The sequence below is a fragment of the Lactuca serriola genome, chromosome 4, assembly GCF_051521515.1.
Source record: "Lactuca serriola cultivar US96UC23 chromosome 4, Lser_US96UC23_V15, whole genome shotgun sequence".
Taxonomy (NCBI): Eukaryota; Viridiplantae; Streptophyta; class Magnoliopsida; order Asterales; family Asteraceae; genus Lactuca; species Lactuca serriola.
In genome coordinates, this window is record NC_136411.1 from 67,399,651 (window position 1) to 67,423,397 (window position 23,747).

The 23,747-nt window shown below is 34.5% G+C and overlaps 1 long non-coding RNA gene across 1 annotated transcript; it reads right to left on the bottom strand.

Moving 5' to 3' along the window:
• Window positions 1–16,721: 16,721 nt before the first annotated feature.
• LOC145100176 (uncharacterized) lies at window positions 16,722–17,974 on the bottom strand. The gene is made up of 3 exons (XR_013704861.1): window positions 17,832–17,974; window positions 17,517–17,741; window positions 16,722–16,993 (listed from the first exon to the last, which is right to left on the bottom strand). It is a non-coding gene; the product is annotated as an uncharacterized LOC145100176 (long non-coding RNA).
• Between the last annotated feature and the right edge of the window lie 5,773 nt (window positions 17,975–23,747).

Sequence of the window (23,747 nt, forward strand, 5' to 3'; positions counted from 1 at the left end):
TATTGGTGTTTATATGTGTGAGTGTGTAGTTACTTTCTTCTAACGCATCATTATGAAGTATTTTATACGAAATACGTGTTATGTGTATAATTTTGTTGTTATGTGTGTGAATGTATATTCACTTTCTTCTATCTCATAGATCTGATTTATTCTCTATGAAATATGTGTTATGTGGGTGTGCCTCATCTGTTATGTGGAATATATATTGAATGAAAATGCTATACAGGTTTTAAACTATGTATAAAAATATATATTTTTATCTACTAATATGTTGGGTAGAACATGGGTAGATAGTTGGTGTGAAATAAACAGATGAGAGGCCTCAATGTTGTTGTTGTTGATCTAGTTATTCAGCGGAGTATGGATAACGACCACAGACTCTTTCTAGACAGTCTAGTGGAACGCTAGCAGGTTCATCACCTGTAGGTGTTGTGAACGATGTGTTCACCGGTGTACTCTATTCCCCTCATGGTTGCCTTTAGGATATCTATTGTTGAGGAAACCCCTTAGCAGCGATGTCCGTCCCGATGAAAATCCTAGATTAGGTCCCTTGAGATAGATGTTGTTTTAGGGACGTAAAGTGAGGATAACGGGAATGGGTAATCGGGATAGTGATTGGTTGGTGAAATTAAATATAATTTATTTATTGTGGATTGTTGAAATTAAATATAATTATTGTGGGTTGAAAACCCTATATGCTCACCAGGCTCCCAAGCCTGACCCACTCAGTTTATTCGTATTACAGGAAGTGGTGCAAGGGCGTAAGATGGATGAATCATCGAGTTGTTTTGTTTGCAAGTCTGTATATGTATATATTTGTTGAATGACTTGTAATGTTATCGTTTATGCTTTATGGTCTGTATCGGAACATGACATCCCGAGTTTTGATTATATAATGAAAATGCATCTCTTGATGAAATGCTTTGATAAATATTATTTTATCATGTTTTGTTTTGGGAACAAATTCCGCAACACTTTTAAATCAAAAGGATTTACTCTGAAATTATTTTAAAAAGCATAAATGAAATCAGTCTTTTCTGGCCGTGATTTTGGGGATGTCACACAAATGTTCTACAATTTGGATTACGATATCCCTCTTCTAAATTGTAGAATATTGTGTTGGATCCTAGCCTTAATATCTCAATTGGGTGTTTTATTAAGGACTCAATCAATTGACTTGAATTTTCTCCTATTTTGTAGATGTCTGATTCTAACTATGGTCTTCCCAAATCCCTTGGAACAAGCTTTCCACATGAAGACGATATTCCACGATTCGATCGAGGAATAAGAGATCATTCTTTACTTCCTCCACCTCCTCCTATTGTTCTCCGTGACCCGCAAGTTCGAAGGCTTGAAAAGTTCAAGCTCACTCAAGCCCTTTTGGTAAGTAAACATGAAGAAGGAAAGTCAGTATGTGCACACGTATTAGAGATGAAATCACACATTGACAAGTCAAGAATATTGGGAGTCATTGTCTATGAGAAGCTGACTGTTGACTGGGTTCTACAATCGCTTCCTGACTCATATGGTGAGTTCGTAAGAAAGTACTATATGATAAACCATGACGTGACCCTTATTGATCTCACATATTTGCTTGTTGCTGCTGAATCAGTAATGATTTGGCACACTGGAGAAGCAAAGTTGATTGGTAGATCTACTTTCCAAACCTCCATGGACATAGGTAATGGCAACAAAAGGTATGCCATGATCAAAAATTTTGACCATAAGAGAAAGGAAAAGTCTGAGGTAGTTCTATGTGTTGTTCCAAAAGAGTCAATTTGCTTTTATTGCCAAGAGAAGGGGTATTAGAGACGAAGTTGCCCTGTCTACCTGAGAGATCTAATAGATGGGAGAGTCAAGACGTATGGCTCTACTTCAGGTAAAATCCATTAACTAACTCTATAAGTTCCTATTTTTTTATTCTTAATACATGATGTGATAAGATTACATTTTAATGTTTTGTAGGATCGAAGAAAAGAGAGGAAGCTTAAAGGAAGAAGTGAGCTGAATCTGATCGCAAAGAAATGGATTTCGATCGCATGATTCGATGAATAGATTTTTAGAGCTGCTACTTAGAGAGTTGTGATAGATTGCTTAGGAATATGTAATAACACAATTTTCATTTGAATTGCATTGTAAGGACAAGGTTTTCCGCACTTTTTATAAATAAAGTAAATTTTTGGGTTTTGTCTAATTATTTCCTTGCAATGGCATGTATGAAAAATTGATGTTTGTGTATTTCTATTTTTTAGCAATGTTGAAATGGATGTGATTCTTAGTTGTGTTATTTGTGGCAATGTCGAGAATTTACCAAATAAGAAAAGATTCTCATCATCCGAGTTTCAATTGGACAGAAACTTGGAATCATACAACTTGTATTGTATAATGAATGAGACCCTTCATATTTGGAAAATTAAGACTAATTCCTTAAGAATCAAGTGAAGGACTAGGAGAACTGGTACACAATGTTGAGTACTAGTCAAGTCCACCACAAAGAACAATAAGATTATTCGTCATGATTTACTAAAATTCTAGTAAATATGGTTATGCTTACAAGATTAAATATAATTCTGAATCATTGAAAAGTTTCAATGAATGGAAGAACGAATAAGAAGAATCAATAAGACAGAAAGATAAAAGTATCTCCAATCTGAAAAGATGGGAGAGTACTTTTATATTGTGTTTTATAATCGTCTTAATGATTAAGAACCATATCGCAATTGATCCTCTAAGGACATCTTAGTGCACTAGTATGGCTGAGAAGAGGAATCGTAAATTGTCGAAATGGTTAAATCGATTAAGGAGAATCATACTTCGTTCCAAAATCAAGTCTTAGATTCATACTCCAAGATTGTGACTTGAGTGACATATCTTAAGAAGGTTTTAACACACTCATCAAATGTGGAGTAGAAAAATGTTTTCTTACTCTTACACGGTTGAAATTGGTAAGTTAAGACCAACTAAGACCAATTGTGTGTAGTGTTTGTCTTGATAAGAATCCGCACTAACCCTTGAATGTTTGTTTGTCAAGAAATGTTTCTTGACAAGAGAATCTTATAGGTCAAGAGGTCAGTAGGAGTCTAAATTATCTTGAAAAGGTTCAAGAACAAACCAAGAATAAACCTAGTTAAACACTAGCACACAACTTGAGGTTTATAACCTAGCGTGTTGACATATTCTTGTTTCTGTGCCATTTCCAATTTGGTCAACTATGCTTATGAGTTCTATGAGCTCTCAGTAGACTGCATAAAGACAAGCACCTTGTTCAATGAAAGTACATTGACTAGTATAGGTGAGTTGTTAAATAACTTGGAAGCAATGGTGGGACCCTTGATGGCAAGAAGTTAAGAATGAAAAAGTTTAGTCCATATGAGTTTGGATTTGTCACAAACATTGTCTTATGATGATGGTTATGAAAAATTCACATGGATAAGAACACATACACCATAAAATCTAAGTGTCATAAGGTTTCTCTCATACATGAAAATGATTGTGAGGAAAAGCTTTACTAAGAGAGATTTTAAGGAGATAGCAATTGTAATAATTACATTCTCAAAATCGATTATGATTACGTCATCCCTCTTCATAGTTCGAATTGTGAGATTTGACAATTAGTTTAAACATTTAAGACTTATTGTTATAAGTGCTGAAATTATTTAGACACACATATGAGCTATCTAAGAAAAGGTGTATGAGTTTGAGAAGCTTAGATAAAGGCTTATCGAAGCGTATCATATTAGAAGTATGAACTTTAGAAGTCAATAAGTATTTCTTTCTAGAAGTCCAACTGTTTTCTAAATACGTGTCAAAGCTAGTGGGAGCATAAATGTTATGCTGGTATGGATATAATCATCATGTTAGGGGGAGCATGATTATTATTATTTTAACTGTTGCATTTTAGCAATATTAATTATATAAAACAAAAGTTTCACTTTGCAAAGTTGCAGGGGTTGAAAAGTTGTTTTGCTATAATTAAGGAGAGAATATTATACTTTGTTTCAAAATCTAAAAGCTTGGATCAAGAAATGTTAATCAAATTTAGTCAAAGGACATATATGGATGTTATGTTGAAAAGATTCAACATAAAGGAATTCTATACATAGCAATATATAGCAAGAAACTGGTAAAGTATCACGTTTTTCGTGTCCCATATGCTTCGGGTATAGGATCGATTGCATTTGCTGTAATATTTGACCATTCTTAAATTTTCCAAATGGCTAGGGCATTAAGAGGGAAAAAGGACTAGAACCGGATTTGACTAAAATAATTAAACAACTGTCAAGGATGATCTAAGGTTCGCCAAGGATTGGCCGCTTGTGAGCAGTTTGAAGTATAGTAATCGATGGAACATATTGGCATTATTATGAATAGATAAGACTCTATTTAGAATGAGTTGTCACATGGAAAATATGGAAATGTTTCCATATTGGGAGTTGGACGTTAAGGATTTATGTCTAGATTAGAAACTTTTATGCAAGAAGGATGTTCAAAGGAATGTACTTTGAATATGAGACTTCATATCTATGGAAATGTATTGTAACAATCTCCAATAGAGAAATTTGTAATTTTATTGGCAAAGTCTTGATGACTTTGGCTCTATGACATTACGAAAGGATCGTTGCATAAAATGTTAGAATCTAACATATTCTGGTAATGCCGAGAATTTTGTATTCTTGCACTAACGATAAGGATTAGGAATTGTGAATTAAGCATCATTGGAAATGTTTTCAATTGATCTATTTCACAAAGTAAGGACCGTAGATAAACATAGTTTGCATGCTTGGAGCATGGGACAACTGTTGTTATAATTCGAGGAATAAGTTGATTAACCGAAACAACGAATAATGAGTAATCAATATGGTGACTAAATAAAAGGTGTTTTATTTATACTCAAAAGTTTTAGGACCATATAGGATTAAGTATTATTATTGTGTTTCACTTTGCATGTTTTGACTTCCCGAATAATAAGATTATTCAAACCATCCACAGTCGATCATACTTTGGAAGTAGGTATAAAAGAAGACTATCATGAATCCGTCTGTAGATTTTCTAAAATGTTTAGACATAGCACAAGTTTGCTGCAGAATTCATGAGTGCTGCTATAAGATTATAGTATTGGATTAAACCCACGCTCATTTGGATCGCTTCATAGATTTTATCACAAGTGATTGGTGAGATGATAATATCTTATATTCTTGAAACCGAGACATGTGAGTTGTACTCTGCAAGTTGGTTGCACATTGATAATGTGTAAACGCACCGGTAACTTGGTGTTATAAAACATATTGTTGTGTGTGATTTGATGAGTAGATACAAGCAAGCATTGGATTCGAAGTTTATCCGTTCCTTTTACTTAAAGTGGGATAAAAGAAATATATGTGGGCCCCTCGATGATTTAGTGATGACATCCTAAGCGCTTGGCCAAGCCAGGACTAAGTTGATGTGTTCAATTGTAGTCTGTTGTCAGTCGTCATCAATCAGAAATCGGGAAACAACACATAGACTGGGAGAATGATTATACTCCATGTCTCAGTCTATATGGTATCTAGAATGGAGGAATATATGATCCCTTATCTAAAGGACAAGTTACTGATAAGATCAGGGTTCGACAACGTCTTTGAGAGCTACAATTGCTAATCGGATTGTACTTGCATTATAGTTACTAGACTTATCCAAGTGGGAGAATGTTAGATTAGTGTCTAAGCCCGTAACTATCTTTGGTATGTACTTGACCCGATTGTGCATGGTCCTTTTGGGTTGCCTTCACCAAAGCAACTTGATAGGTTGATTTATGGAGAGAGAGAGAGGTTATTATGGTTTATTAATATATTACATGAATAATATATTAAAGGAGAAATCATATTGTTTAATTAATATTAGACAAGAATTAATTCCGTGGCTAAAAGACATTAATTAAATAAAGGGGACTAAAACTGTCAATTGTGTGATAGTTGAATATTGGGTTGATGTACTCCATAGAAGTTGGAGTGGACGAAATCTATGGGGAAAACCATTAGAATTCATCCAAGGCTTCTAAGGTGGGAGTCCATGAGCTGCTTAGGGCCTAAGCAGCCAGATTAGGGTTTCATAGTTAAAAACCCTAATAGCCTCACTATATAAGGAACCCATAAGGCCCCAAAAACATGTGGAAGTAATACCTAAGGGTTATTGGACGTTTTGGTGACCTCTTCTCCTCTCATAAGTAATTCTCTTGCGTGTGGTGTTTGTAAGCCATTAGAAGAGTGACATTTGTGACTCTAAGCTCCAAGACAAGAAGATTCAAGCCATTCTTGTAGAGGTAATCATCTAGATCTGTTTTATATGATAATTTTGAAATATGTATGCTAGATCTAGGGTTCATAAGTCTTGGTGAATTGCATGTACAATAGAGAAACCTAGATCCAAGCTTTAGGGTTTGTATGAGCACATAGGATGTTCTTTTGTATAAAACTCATCACTAGGAGCTTGGATATGCAATATGAAGCTTTGGGGTGGCTTAAAAGCATCTGAATGAGGAAGAACTTAATGGACCCGACAAGTTGCATGGCTAACTCCGCGAGTCCGATGAAGATTGTCTGTAAGGGTTTCTGCATGAACTCGACGAGTCAGTAGGACGACTCGGCGAATAAGTTAGGATTTTCCCGACATTTGGACACGCATGAACTCGACGAGTTTCCTTGAAACTCGATGAGTTGACTAGGGATCTTCATGACTTCTCGAGTTCTGGAAGGACTCATCGAGTCAATGGGCTACACTCGACGAGTTGGGTCAACATAGACTGTTGACCTTAACCGTTGACTTTGACCTTGACCAAGGGTTGACCAGTTGAAAATGAGGGTATTTTAGTAAATTTGGAAATTTATGAAAGTAGCTCTATGGTGAATACAAGTGGTGAAGTTTGCGGCTATCATTAGAGAGTTCACTTTATCACTGCAGTACGACAGTTGTGAGGTGAGTTTCCCTCACTATACTCAAGGGTCGAAGGCACCAAGTCTAGCCATTTGGATTGTTATCCTGATACGTTGTGCTAGTGTGATCTGTTAGATCGGTATCCTGGTAGATAGGATGTTATTATGATTGCTATGATATGTTAGATCGGTTTGCCTGTCTATAGACTGTTATGTGATTATCTGTTATATGTGCAAATGTGTGATTGGTGGTTGAGGCTCTATCTGCTTTGTGTGAAAGTCAATATACCTGGGCATTCCAACCCGATGGTTGTGGGCCATGAGTATTCCATCCTGAGGATGATTGGATTGTAGTATGTGGGCATTCCAAACTGATGGTTGTGGGCCTGTGGTATTCCATCCCGAGGATAACTGGACCCATGTCACACCCCCAAACCAGAATGGCGGAAACATTCGGGGGTGGATGACTTCACGTAGTATCACAACCATTGAATATTGTAAAGAAAGTAACACAACCATCACATATATAATGAAAACGTATGTTGTTGCGTTATACATAATGGCAAAAGTATATTACAATGAGATGATAAATGTTCCATAATAAAACATCCTTAGTGTTCCTTTCTCCAAAAGCTGGTGGTTACCTGTATTACTGGTTCCCTGAGAAATACAAGTGGTTTCGAAAAAGTGTCAACAATTAAGTTGGTGAGTTCATAAGCGTTTTGTATTGAAAAAGTATGTCCTTTTTTATAGTAAACCAATGAACGAGGTTTTCAGAAAATCCAATATTTTCTATAAATGATTTGAAAAGTTTCCCGTGTTGGAGTGCGTTTGTGTTTTCCATACTTGAATAATAGTGATAAAATTTGTATTAACGATAAAATGGAAAACTGAAATGCATATATGAATCTCGTAAATCTAACTTGTTTTTATACTTTTATGTGAGTTTTATAACCATGCTAATGACATTGTTGGCCTGTAACAACATTCTTCAGGCGTTGGAACTGTTATGACATTTGTCACCCCAGGCCTGCCGGCCTAGCTGTAGCTAACAGCTTAGGTGTGGGATTGTCAATCCCGTATAGATCTATACACAAGTATCACGCTCCCCCTACAAGGGATTATGGTGTATAATACAGGACTTAATAATGCATACTCGAACGTACGTGAAGCTGTCTCACATTACTAGGTATAAACAGATTTACGGTGATAAAAGACTGTACTTCTTTTGAAAGCATTTCATTTGTCGAGATGTATATGTAAAATGTATGAATCACTTGAATACTATGCTCATTATAGTTTGTCAAAAGTATGTTCCCATTTGGTAATAACAACTTGGTGATATAATATCCCTTTAAAACATAAAGTTATTTTTGTATCAACACTCTATAAGAACGATATTATAAAAATAATACTTTGATTTGTAATGTACTTGTATTTCCCCCCCTAAAACGTGAAAAGAATTGAAAAGTAGGGGTATGAACTCACTCGTTTCGAAGAGAGAGGCTAGGGTTGAGCATAACTTCGTCCGCGGATGGTCGCGTCGTCGGGCTCTTCGGGGATCTCTGCAGCGTAAATCTTTCGTCGGGGCTCAAGTGCGGAAACCGGGGTGAGGGAATGGTCTCTGGTGCTTGGAAGGGTGTGAGAGTGACTGAAGAATTGAGAAAGGTGTGCAAAGACTCGAGCTCATGCCTTCTATTTATAGGGCTGGAAACCCTCGTACGCGGCGCGTACTTCCAGAGTACGCTGGGCGTACTCGGTACGCGGGGCGTTCTTGATTACGCGGGGCGTAGAATGGCGTCATGGCTTACGACTCGGGTCTAGCTAAACGTAGCTTGGGCGGGCCGATGGGACTCGACTCTGGGTCTAGTACGCGGGGCGTACTCCCAGAGTACGCGGGGCGTAATCCCTGCTTCCGACTTCTAAATTCCGTAACTTTCGCGTACGAGCTCCGTTTTTCGCGTTCTTTATATCCACGCGTAGGTGAGATTATGCTCTACAACTTTCATTTAGACTTCGTCGGCTAGTTTTGACTTTATTTTTAATGATATATTTTTAATAGGCCGGGCCTCCTAAAGTTCGTTAAAAATTCATAGGTTCTTTATTCGGCGTCGGTTTCCGTTTGTCTTTCTATTGTTTTATTACTACTGAGGAGATCTTCAACTTTCGTTTAGGTTGCGTTAGCTAAATAACACTCGATCTTCAATCCGAGTTTTTAGCCCTCTACTACCGTTACGAAACTTTGAAAATTCGTAACTTCTTCATACGAGGTCCAAATTGGGCGATCTTTTTATGCACGTTCACCTTTCAACGAGATCTACGACTTTTGTTTAGATACTTAAGGCTTAAAATGCATTTTATTGAGATTCTACTTTTTACGTCAAATAATGTTTTAACGTCGCGTCGTAAATATACGAGTGGTTATAATTTCTTCAATATAACCCGGTTTTTTAGCGTTCTTTATGTTTGGAAACCTTGGCATGATATCTAATATTCGATGCATCCCAACTTAGATACTTGAACACTTTATTTTCGAGGTTAATTTCGTTGTACTTAGCTTCCGCTTTTGGAAAAATATAGGGTTGTCACAACCCATAATATGTTGGCATTCCAACTTGATGGTTGAGAGCTTGGGGTATTCCAACCCGATGGTTGACTGACCCATAGTATGTTGTTTGTGATTATATGTATATTGTTGTGTGTACAGGTATTTTGGGGGAACTCACTAAGCTTTGGGCTTACAGTTTTTATTTTGGTTTCAGGTACATCAGATGATCGCGGGAAGGCAAAGGCGTGATCGTACATCTCCTCATATTTTATGACTATGTTTTTTAGATACTCTGGTAATCAACAATTTTGAAAACAAGTTTTGTAATAATCATTGGTTTTGAGATGTTTTAAAAGTTTAAAATTTGACATGATTTTTATGGATGTTACAAATGGTGTATTGGGATAAGAATATGGACGTGGGAGGTGGTCAAATCTGACCGTTTTTTCAAAAAAAAAATTCAGAAAAATCCTTCATTTTCACCTTAAATAAATACCAATCTTTCCCATATTTTATCCTACTTCACAACCTTCAAATTGTCACTTAAACCATTCAATTTTTTTTGAAAAATAGCATCATCCTCCAACCCAAAAGCTCAAAAAATACCAAACGAAACACACAAAATCCAAACATCTCACCTTCTTCACCAACTTTCATCCGAAATTAACGCGATCAGCATATTTATTCTCCACCAAATCTATATTTTGGTGGTCTTTACTACCCATTTCAAGCCCAAAATCAACCTCAATACCAAAATCAAGTACAATACCAAAATCAACCTCAATTCCAAAACCAACCACAAATTTCAAAGACAACTTCAGTTTCAAAACCAACCACAAATGAACTTCTCATCCCAAATGATGCATGAGTTCATTCCATTTGATGATCTTCCGGAAAATCACGCGTCAGTTTTCTATACAAGATGAATCTTGGTGATTACCGGAAAAAAGACCAAATTTATTCTAAGTGGCGAAATGTTAACAAAGTGGTGACAGAGTTCAACGGGTTGTTTTCAAGTGTGAAACGACAATGGCAAAGTGGTGCAAACGACGAAACCAATTTGCAAAAATTGTCAAAAAATTGGCATGATGTGGCATATTCTCAAACCTTTACAGGTGGTTCTTCTAAAAGAGCCAAAACGTCTCAAACGACACATAGGTAATCGTCTTATGCACATATCGGGATTGATCTCAATGAAGATGAGCCTTTTGAGGTTCCAAGAGTCACTCGTCCCATGGAAAAAGACAAGGACAAATGAAAGGGAAAAGCGGAGGCAACTACTTTCGAAGACGTGGAGAAACTATAAAAAAAATGGACGATTTGAAGTCTTCCTTGGAGCGCTACTTAAACTTTGGACAAGAGAAAGAAAAAACGTGTGCCATGTCCATTTTAACGAGACCCACAAACGAGCTATCCAAATGTGAATGAGAAATGACTTTAACAGCTAAAGAGAAGTTTGGCAAAAAATATAACATCTAGTTTAGGTTTTTAATTTTACTGTCTTCTTTTTTTACATTTCTATGTGTTTTAAAATTTATAGGTTTGTAATTTGAATATATATATATATATATATATATATATATATATATATATATATATATATGTTTATTGGTGTGTTGTATTTTTATTTTAAGTTTAATAAATTTTAAGTTTTTTTTTTTTAAATGTTATGTTTAAATTATTTATTTGTACGTTAAAAAAAATAGCAAGGCAAGTGTGGCAACCCGTGTCTACCAAATGACAAGTTTTGGTAAAAATATGACAATTATGATGTGTCGCCTACGTGGACCGTGACACACTAACCTTAGTTATTAGTTCTTAACCACTGTCTTTAGTCATTTGTGTCATCATTATAAGTGTTGAGTCATTAATTACTAGTTATCAATAGTCATTTGGCATGATGACGACTTGAGATTATTTTCATGTTAATGCATAATCACGTAACAGTATGTATTCTTTTATTAACTCATGTCTGGTGGTCAACAAAATCATAATGATTATTTGTAGTATTTTTAATTTCACATTGATGCCACTTCAAAAATCTATGAATTTCAATTATCACCGGTAGAGGTGGACAAAAGAACCGGTCCAAAAATAAAGGTTATATGGTCCAAAAATAAGGCTATATTAACTGAGCAGGTTTTGAATTAGTCGGTCTATTAACAGTACATATTGAAAGCCTAAATCGCTCCTTAAAAATGGATACGTGGCAGTTCTAGACCGGTCCTAAAACCAGTCCGACAATGAACCGGTCCTAGGCTTCAAAAAGTTATAACTAAAAAGACAAATATTTTTGGTAGCCTATTTAAGCATTAGTCCTTCGATTAAGCAATTCTTTTGTTTCACATGCTATGTGTTTATAAAGCTATCATTCCTTCCCTTTTTAGAATGCTCAAAACTTTGCTTTTTTTCATTAAGCAACCAATGTGGGACAAGTTCCCTTCATTTTTTTTAATCTCTACTACTAAATTACTCAACGACTACAAATTATAAAGGGAAAATGACTCCTGAGGGTAACTAACCATTATGTTTGTTTTTATTTGGCCTCTTTCCTTTTTTTGTACTCAATATATTATCGAACTTGTTGTTTGTGTTCACTATAACCATTTTGACCAAGTTTTGACCTGTGATAGTCGGTCAAAGGATTATGGTGAACACAGACAAGTTCGATGGTATATTGAGTACAAAAAAAGGAAATGGATCAAATGAGAACAAACTCAACAATTGGTTACCCTCCTGAGTCATTTTCTTTGAAAAGTTAAATGAAATTAAAGTTGCAAAAGTATCAAAGACTGTAACATTCTTTGTCCATAACGTATATGAAGAGCGTTTCGGAGGGGTAACTTCGTTAAAATATGGTCTATGCAATGCTTACTGTGGTTAGCTGTCAACACCTCTCTGCAAAAGGATATGACTGTGTATGAGAGGTATATTTATCAACATAAACGTTTACCTCAAGGTATATTATGGTGACGTGTCTACAAAAGCTGCATGATAATGTACATATTGATGTTATATCTTATCCCATGAATTCGATCTTAAAGCAAAGTAAACTCAAAAATCACAACACTTGTGATTCCACTCGTTTGTAGACTTGTCTAGAATCCATGATATGATAAATCATTTGATTGGAAACTTAAATGTAGTTATGAAATGCATCTGCTTAGTCAAGATTCCCCTAATAAATATTTAAGTGCATTACAAAGATGTACATGGATGAATAATGTTCTTTCGTGAGTTATGTTTTGAAGAGAAGCAAGAATGAATCTCATGAAGTCATTAATATCAGCAGGAGATGACGTAGGATTTACTATAAACGAGTAAAGGGAAAATGACTCATAAGGATAATCAACTATTGAGTTTGTTCTCATTTGGTCCCTTTCCTTTTTTTTTGTACTCAATATACCATTGAACTTGTTGTGTTCACCATAATCCTTTGACCGACTATTACATGTTAAAAGTTGGTCAAAAGGGTTATGATGATCACAAACAACAAGTTCGATGGTATATTGAGTACAAAAAAAGGGACCAAATGAAAACAAACGCAACAGTTAGTTACCCTCAAGAGTCATTTTGGCAATAACATCACAAATTCATAATGGCTAGATAAACAAACAACTATAATCCTTTGATAACGGCTATGTATTTTTCTACCTTATAAATACTCTTTCATACCCAACCATTTTCTCATCTAAAATTCTATATCTTTCTCAAAATGTCTCTAAATTTACACTATAAAGCTTGAAGTTTAGAGCGAAAACGATTTGAAAAAAGACCGATCCGAAACCAAACCCGAAAAAAATCCGAAACCGAACCCGAGAAGAAAAGTCGAATTCAAACCGAAAAGACCAGTATCAAACTAGTTTATAGCGAAATCAAACTAAAAAACGATCCAAAAAAGCATGGGACTGACTGAGAACTGAATGGGACCAGTCTAAAAAAGACCGGTCCAAAAAAAGACCAATCCAAAGAAGAAAAGAAAAAAGACCAACATAAGACCGATCCAGGACTGGTTCAAGACCGAATTTTATGCACCTCTAATCAATAGTGCACAAAATCGGGCTTGAAGTTTGGTCCACTTAGCTGTAAAGTGCCAAACTAGGTAGTGGCAAAGCGAGAGCAAAAGGGTAGCATAATATTTTTACCGCATTATATATAGTATGATTTTTTTTAGGTTCGAGTTTAACGGATTCGGTTTTTCGAGTTTTGGTTAAATGTGTTTGATTTTTTGCAATTCTAGTAGTTGAATCTTACACTTTGTGAGTACCGACTTATTTCAACAAAGCTGCTTATTACCAAATATAATTGTCTTATTAAAAGATTTAAACAATCCAACAAAAAACTTAATGACAGCAATTTAACTAAAAACTTGATTTCTAGTTTCTACAACAATTAGTAACTATTAACCCTAAGTTGTTAATTACAAAATCTCCATATTGTAGTTATAAAGAAAATGCATTTCATGGAGAAATCATAAAACATCAATTTCACTTCCATCTTATACTTTAAATTGTATTTTTTTTAACAATAATTACAAACTTCTCTGGCGAGGAATAGCTAATTTCAAGATTCAACAAAATTTAACTGATAATTTCTAGGTTTTTAAAGTTTTCAATGAGAAATAACTGAAATAATCCAAAAACAAAAACTTGCTTAAATCTTACTTGTTTCAATTTTCTAGGTGAAGAGGGAGGTTATCAGAGCTGTGAGACTAACTATTAACCATAAGTTTAAATGAAATAAACCTAATTTGCAAGAAAGAATAAGGCAGCAAAAAATAATAGGCATGGGAGCAGGGACAAGAGTGTCTTGTGTTTCATGTGTTTCCGTTCCCAATTTTGAACATCAAAATGGGCTTCTAATTTTACCTTCTTTGTTTTATTAAAGTATTTGGACTTTGGGCTTAAAACTTTTGGACTGCCTAAAAATTTTCCCTACTTTAAAAACTTTGAGCTATTTTATGTTTGGGTTTACAAATACCCCAATTTTTTTAAGGTAGCCCAAATTGTTTTCACGTAGCATGGTAATTTAAAAACTTTGGACTAAATTTGAAGGGTAGCATGCAAGCTCTCATGTACAGCTCTGCCTATGAAACCGGGGCGGCCTGGTCCCATAAAACACCTGGTCCCGTTCTAACCTGACCTTAACAATTAATATTCTTTAACTAGTGTTTATATAAAAGTCCAAACCGGTGTAGATCATTCCGACTAAATGAGTCTGAACCGGGCTGCCGATAACGGGCTGAGGTTAAACCATTTTCAGGCCCGACTCATGGTTGTGACGTGACGATCTATTTCAATTCAGTTTTAATAAGGTCAAGAAGGAGAATGTATGAAACCAGGGGCCCAAGTCGTGAGAGGCCCAAATGCTTTTTTGTGCTAGACTTCAATGGAAATCGATATTAGGCTATTAGCCTATTATTACCAAAACTACTTGCTTTATAAAAAAGGAAACGATTTCGTTTACTGGTGATTGTTATCATTATGGAAACAACAGTAATTTTGGAGTTCTACTTCTACCGATTTATTCTGAAATCTATAAGTTTAAACTCAAGCAGATTCTTCTACAGAAATTGTCTACCGCGCGTCATCAATCAGGTAACTTTTGTCAGCTTCTTTTCAGTTTTATAGTTACAGTTAACGTGGTTGATTACTCGATTATCATGTGTCTAATTGTTTATATTCATGCTATTCCATACTTGTTTATAGTAGCTCTTTAATTTTTGAAGTAATGATATTTCTGCTTATGTTAGTACGTAAATAACAGCTGTTTCTTGAAGTATGTTATTATGCAAATTTACACGTCAATGCACGGTTTTTGTTTCCTATTTTTTTTATATGTTTAGTTTTGGGTATGTTATTATGCAAATTTACATGTTGGTTGTTGGATTCACGACTTTCATCATATACTTGTATGCTGGTTCCCTCTTTAATTATATTACATTTTTCAAGATCTCCAATATTAATTTATTCTTCTTTTGCAGGTGTAGTAATGACTCTAGACCATAATTGTGATGTACCCTGGTCAGATCTTAACCATGATGTGCTTTATTCAGTTATGATGCGACTTAGAGTTGTAGATTTTGTTGCATTCAGTGGAGTTTGCAAGTCATGGAGGTCACTCGCACTCTCCAACAGAAATAGCTTTATGGCATCCATACCACCCATGTCTATGTGGATCTCTACTGATGCTAATGAGAAAGAGTGTAGTTACTGCCACCTGGAGGACTTTGAAGGAAAAAAGTTCAAAACCATCATTCCTCATTCAGCTGGCAGGAAATGTGTTGGATTGACTTGTGGTTATATGATCTTATTCGGGAAGGACACAAACGACTTTTGGTTTGTGAATCCTATCACAAGGCATCAACTTAATTTCCCTTATGCCCCTGATAATACTCGGAATATTGTCAAAGCTATCTTAGTCTTTTCAACTTCATTATCAGAGTGGGTGTTTGTTATGGCAAGTAGACTCCCCGATAAAATATGGTTTTCTGTGTTGGGTAAAGGAGAATGGAATCATGTCTCCTGCACTTATTGCATCCTTGATTTACATGCTTTCGAGGGGAAGATATATATCCTAAACACTTGTTATCTTTTATATCACTACTAGAAAACTAAGTAATTAACTACAGCAAAATTGGTAGGAAATCCGTAGGAACAAGGCGTTACCTACAGATTTCCTACAAAAAACGGGTTGTAGGGAAAACCCTCGTGGGTAATTTTTTCCTACAAATTAGCTACAAACCTTCCTACGTATTTCCTACGGAATATTCTGTTACAAATTTAACTACGGAATACCTACGGAACACGTTAACTACGGAGTACCTACAGATTACCTACGGGTTATTTAGCTACGGAACTCCTACAAAATACATACGGATTATTTTCCTACGGATTACCTACGAAATAATTTTCCTACAGAATACCTACCAACTACTTTACCTACGGATTACCTACAAAATGATTTTCCTACAGAATACCTACGGATTATTTTCCTACGGATTACCTACAAACTGATTTTCCTACAGAATACCTACCAACTACTTTACCTACAGAATACCTACAGATTTTATTGGATTTTATTTCCTACTGATTTTCTATGAGCTTTTTACCAGTTTTTATTGCTATATTAAATTTATAATTCCTACAGAATTATAATTTAAAAATATCCAAATTTTCTGCTAAAAAAACCAAATAAATAATTAAAATAATAGTCAAATACCATTACATTCATTACCATTAAAATAGTCACTAATATGTCATTCATACATTCAAATACTCAAAATACCATTACAATACCATTTACAAAAACTAAGAACTAGTCAATAACATAACATTAATTTAGTGTTCTAAAACAAAAACTAAGAACTACTTGGTGGATTATCGGAAGGATTAATTTGTTTCATAAAGGCCGCCAATTGTCGTTGCACTTGCAATTCCATTTCATTTCGCATTTGTTGCATTTGCAAATTCATTTCACTTTGCTTTTCTTCCATGGCTTGTTCCATGTTTGACATTTTTTGTTGCAACTCATTTACCTAAATATAGCAAGACAAACACATGCAGTTAGTAAATGTAATTAAACTTTAAACCATGATAGCAATGTACTTTACTTTTAATTCAATATAAAAACACACTATTGCTAATAAAAATGTACATTGTTTTTAACATTCATAATAATAACTTTTTATATACATAATAATAACATACTATATTTTTATCCATTATACCATTGTACTTTACATTTCCAATCCATAATATCAATATATTTAAATTATTATCAATAACAACAATTTACTTTACCAAATATCAATAATAGCAACATACTATAATTTTCATCCATTATAGCATTATGTTTTACCTAATTTAATGATAGCAAAAAATTATCATTTTTAACCATAATAACAATGCACTTTACCTAATATTAATAATGACAACATATTTTAATTTTCACCCGTAATAACAATGTACCTTACCAATATGAACATATATTTTTCAGCCATATTAAGTACCTCTTTACTTGATTTTTTTCTCTATAATATATTATGTAAATAATAGTACCTCCTGTTGTGACTTTGCAAAGTCAGCAGAAGCTGAAGTTGACTCATAAGAATATGCACCCGTCATCAGAAAGTGAAGATCTGAGTATCCTGCCCCATAGATAGGACCTTTTTGTTTCCCGCCTTTCCTAAGTAATTGTGTTTGGGTCCACAATTCAGGATCATTCACATTATGTTGAGTCGTATCATCACCATATTTTTGAGATAGGGCTGTGTTATATGATTCCTACAACATACCAAAAGAAAGTTTTTTGTTATTGTACTAAAAAGTAAAAACTAATATTAGTAAATATATAAAAAGATAAAGACAACTTACGATCGCCACTCTAGATGTCTCATTCACAAAATCCACTTGTGCCTCTTTATCGCCCCCAAAATATATTTTCTTTGATTCGGCGGTAAGATGTGTCTTATAATAAAGATCAATGAATGAGGGGTCTTCACCCGTCGACTGTTTCTATATAAACGACACAATATAATTGATATAATTAGTGTTGAAAGAAAAATGTATCACTAAAATCAATAATTAGGATTATTTACCAATTTAAGACGGTGCTCCTCAAATCCAATGCTACCACCCGTATGTCTGGCTGCCCCCCAGAATCAGTGTTACGGTTGTTTTTTCCGCTTTTGGACAAGTTTTTCCACTCATCCGTGTCCCATTTCTGTAATATATATATATATATATATATATATATATATATATATATATATATATATATATATATATATATATAATTAGAATACAAAATAAAAAACAACAAAATAAGCAATAATGTATTAGATTCCTTGCCTTGCACAAACGTCGCCAAACATCTATATGTATTTCAGGAGGATTGTAATTTGCAAGAATCTCAAAGTTATCATTAATCTCTGCGATAACGTGGCCAGCTTTTCTTGCAGACTTTACCGATGCTTCCCTAGCATCCCTCATTCTACCCCTGTAGCGATCTTTTAGTGTATTCTCAAAACCTTCACGAATTAACCCTTCTTCATTTGGATCCCACCGATATTGAGTCTGTAAAAAATAAAAAGTAAAAGTTTAAAATGCAAAATAACAGTGAATGAGAAATAGATAATAAAAATAAATAATTGATATATTACCCTAAAACGCTCAAACATTTAAGTGACAACTTCCTTCGGAATTTTTTTATAAGTAATCCAAGGTTCATTTATAGACTGCCAAAATATCTTTACGATCGCCCGATGAATACTTTGTCTCCCAAACCTACAATATTGAAATAACCATATAAGGATAATTATAACATCAAAAATAGTAAATTTATAATAATTAAAAAAAGACTTACTTGTACCTCTTTATTGTGATAAATGGCCTATGAGAGCCATTCGAATCTGCATCATTTGATCCACCATGTGTACCCGAATAATGGGGCGTCTGAACCATTGGTGATTCAGGCTCATGCACAGACTCATGCCCATGCTCAGGCTCATTTTCATGCTCAGGCCCATTATAGAAAAAATCACTAGCAGGGTCTTCATTGTTGTCTGTCATCTCATAACCATATGCAATACCATTCCCAACATTCTGTACCACCCCTGTATCTGCTATAGCATCAGTCAAGCCCATGTTGGTATTTATGTCACCCATGCTACTACTCCCTGAGAATCCTGACCTTGTCGTCCTAACTGAAGTGCGTGAAAGGCCACCCGACAAAGGGATGCGTGGAAGGCCATTAGGGCTGGGCGATGACCTAGCTCCCGATACAAAACCACCACGTGGAAGGCCACTAGGATCAAGCAAAGGTGATGACCCGGATCCTGGTACAAAACCACCTGTAAGAGGGATGCATGGAAGGCCACTAGGATCAGGCAACGGTGATGACTTGGCTCCTGGTACAGAACCACCTGTGAGATGGATGTGTGGGAAGGCCACTAGGATCAGGCAAAGGTGATGACCTAGCTCCTGGTACTGAACCACCTGTAAGAGGGATGCGTGGAAGGCCATTAGGATCAGGCAAAGGTGATGACCTGGCTCATGGTACAGAACCACCAATAAGAGGGATGCGTTGAAGGCCACTACGGTCAGGCAAAGATGATGGCCTACCACCCGACGAAGGACGAACCGGAAAAAGGTTACGTGCTAGGCTTTTATCCGACATGTTGCATTTATATAACAAAAATAGTCAAATATGTTAGATGATAATGAAAAATAACAAATAGACTAGCGTCTACATACCATATTATAAATTAAAAGTAAAACAAGATAACATAAATATTAAAGTGTATATACCATATAACATAAAACAAACTTCCTAACATTCGTCCTCATCTGGATCATAGTAGTCAAAATAAACTGGTTCGTCTCTATCATCTTCATCTGTATCATCTTCTTGGTTTTCCGCTTCAGAACCCTCACTCTCATCGGAAGATATTTGCTCAAAGTTAGTTCTATTTGAGGCTAGGCTCAAACGTTCACTAACATTTACTTCATTCGGTAACTCAAATCCGTTCATCAAGATGAAAGACTCCATTTGATTCAGTGCTTCCATCAAGCGCAACTTCCGTTTCAGCTTCGGTGACTTCATATACCCCTCTTGGTTTTGTCTTGACAACCGCCCAAAGATCTTTTAATTCACCTGTCACCGCAGGATATGGTGTATAAAATACTTGTTCCGCTTGTGATGCCAAACAAAAAGGGTCATTAGTTTGAATACGAGACGTAGGTTTAACATCAACCAATTTATTCTTGTTAACTACTACACCGCAGATATTATCAAACCAAGTGCATTTGAATAGCATAATAGTCGAGCGCCCAATGCCATAATAGTCAATCTCTAGGATCTCATCCAATAAGCCGTAGTAGTCTGACTCTTCGCCATTATGTATATAGTAATCGTTTCTAACTAGGCATACGATTGTATGTATGTTTGTGTCATGTATAAATCCGTCAAAACAAAGCAATAAAAGTATAATTAAGTTGTGAAAAAAAGGAAATGAAAAAAACGACATTTGATACTTTAAAAATAGAAAAATAAAAAATGACCGTAGGTAATCTGTAGCTAAATACCTACGGATTGCCTACATAATAGGGTAATCTGTAGGTAATCCGTAGGTATTTACCTACAGATTACCTACGGTATTTTTTTATTTTTCAAATTTCAAAGGTCAAATATCGTTTTTTTCGTTTCGTTTTTTTCACAACTTATTAATACTTTGATTGCTTTGTTTTAACCAATTTATACATAACATAAACTTACAAACAAACATATGCATTATTAGAAAAACTAAATATGAACTTAGATAGCTTTTTGTTTGTTATGTATATAGTAATCGTTTCTAACTAGGCATACGATTGTATGTATGTTTGTGTTAGGTATAAATCCGTCAAACCAAAGCAATCAAAGTATAATTAAATTGTGAAAAAAAGAAAACGAAAAAAACGACATTTGATACTTTAAAAATAGAAAAATAAAAAATGACCGTAGGTAATCTGTAGCTAAATACCTACGGATTGCCTACAGAATAGGGTAATCTGTAGGTAATCCGTAGGTATTTACCTACAGATTACCTACTGTATTTTTTTATTTTTCAAATTTCAAAGGTCAAATATCGTTTTTTTCGTTTCGCTTTTTTCACAACTTATTAATACTTTGATTGCTTTGTTTTAACCAATTTATACATAACATAAACTTACAAACAAACGTATGCATCATTAGAAAAACTAAATATAAACTTAGATAGCTTTTTGTTTGTTATGTATATAGTAATCGTTTCTAACTAGGCATACGATTGTATGTATGTTTGTGTCATGTATAAATCCGTCAAAACAAAGCAATCAAAGTATAATTAAGTTGTGAAAAAAAAAAATGAAAAAAACGACATTTGATACTTTAAAAATAGAAAAATAAAAAATGACCGTAGGTAATCTGTAGCTAAATACCTACGGATTGCCTACAGAATAGGGTAATCTGTAGGTAATCCGTAGGTATTTACCTACAGATTACATACGGTATTTTTTTATTTTTCAAATTTCAAAGGTCAAATATCGTTTTTTTCGTTTCGTTTTTTTCACAACTTATTAATACTTTGATTGGTTTGTTTTAACCAATTTATACATAACATAAACTTACAAACAAACGTATGCATCATTAGAAAAACTAAATATGAACTTAGATAGCTTTTTGTTTGTTATGTATATAGTAATCGTTTCTAACTAGGCATACGATTGTATGTATGTTTGTGTTATGTATAAATCCGTCAAACCAAAGCAATCAAAGTATAATTAAATTGTGAAAAAAAAGAAAACGAAAAAACGACATTTGATACTTTAAAAGTAGAAAAATAAAAAATGACCGTAGGTAATCTGTAGCTAAATACCTACGGATTGCCTACAGAATAGGGTAATCTGTAGGTAATCCGCAGGTATTTACCTACAGATTACCTACTGTATTTTTTTATTTTTCAAATTTCAAAGGTCAAATATCGTTTTTTTCGTTTCGCTTTTTTCACAACTTATTAATACTTTGATTGCTTTGTTTTAACCAATTTATACATAACATAAACTTACAAACACACGTATGCATCATTAGAAACCATTACTATATACAAAATAAACAAAAAACTATCTATATTTGTCTTTAAGCCACAATTAACATCATTAAACAAATACATGGTATACTAAACATAATACATACATATGGTGTGTAGGTAAATGCGTGTATTTATTTCTATTTATGTTTAGAAAATAACTTTCATTTAAAAAAAAAACTTCTAAATGAGTAATGGTTTCTAACGAGGCATACATTTGTATGTAAGTTTATGTTATGTATAAATCGGTCAAAAACAAAACAATCAAAGTATAATTAAGTTGTTAAAAAAATAAAACGGAAAAAACGACATTTGATCCTTTAAAAATAGAAAAATAAAAAAAGATTGTAGGTAATCTGTAGGTATTTTGTAGTCAATCTCTTACGTCAATAGTTCGTAGCTAATCTGTAGCGAATTACCTACAGAATATCTACGGATTTAGTTCTGTCGTTATTCCGTAGCAATTGTGTAGCTAATTACTAACGGAATACCTACGGATTCTCGTCTGTAACTATTCCGTAGCTATTTTGTAGCGATTCCGTTACTCAATTAGGGTTTCTCATTCCGTAGGTATTACGTAGGTATTATGTAGGTAATTACCTACAGAAATTTTCCGTAGCTATTTTTCTGTGGCAAAACCTTTTATTTTCTAGTAGTGTATGAAGTGAGACTCAATCCGGAGCCCAAATTGACATTACTTGAAACCAAACATTTTCCTGAGCCATACTTACTTCCAGAGTTTGTAAGTTCGGGTGAAAACCTTTGTTTGATGCAATTTATTCCACGGGGTGGTTTGTTCACGGTTAATGAACTAGATTTTGGAAAAATGAAATGGGTATGCTCTGAAGAGACAAGAAAAGAGTATGCGTTCTTTCATAGCAAGTTGAAGAATATTGTTGCTGTTAAACCAGAGTCGTGGGCTGACCCACGGGCCCAATATGGGGAATATGTTGACATTGATAAAAGAAAAAAAGGCAGGTTGATCGATGCAAACATGTGGTACTTCCCACAAGATTGTTTGAATGTTAATGTCTTGCATGAGTGATGCTTGTTAGCAGTCTTATCTTTGTTTTTTTTTTTTTTATCTTTGCATAATTGCATATGTTGGAACATTTTCAATATAAAGATAAACAGAACAACTTATATCTCCCTTTTATGTGATAATTGATAAAGTCCCTTTTCATGATCTTTTGATTGATGTTAACTGAAAATGCTATTGTTTTACCTGGTGAGTCGTGACTGTTGTTTATTATGTGAATGTAGTTCTTTTTAGGCCACGTTTAGTTTTGGTATGCTGGAATAGAGGGTGGAATGGAAAACTGATTCCATTACGTATGATTCAACAGTTTTTTTTTTTTTTTAATACCATTGGAAGCATTCAAGAATTCCGTTCCTGCAAATCCAATGTTTTTTAATTCTTGGCAAGTCTATGATCTTTTTCATGTCTTTCCTCTTTTGGATAGAGTTAATATAGATTACAGACCCATAAAATGGGTGAGGATGACGAAATGACAAATTCTTGGAAGTTAGAAACAAATACTCGATAGTTGTAATAGAACTGGTAATCTGGTATGTCCAACTTCTAAAATCTTTAGGCCTGAGGGGACCATATATTGGGCCCAAGACTTGAGAGGCCCAAAATGCATTTCTATCCAAAATCGTGCGATTGTTATATCATAAATTC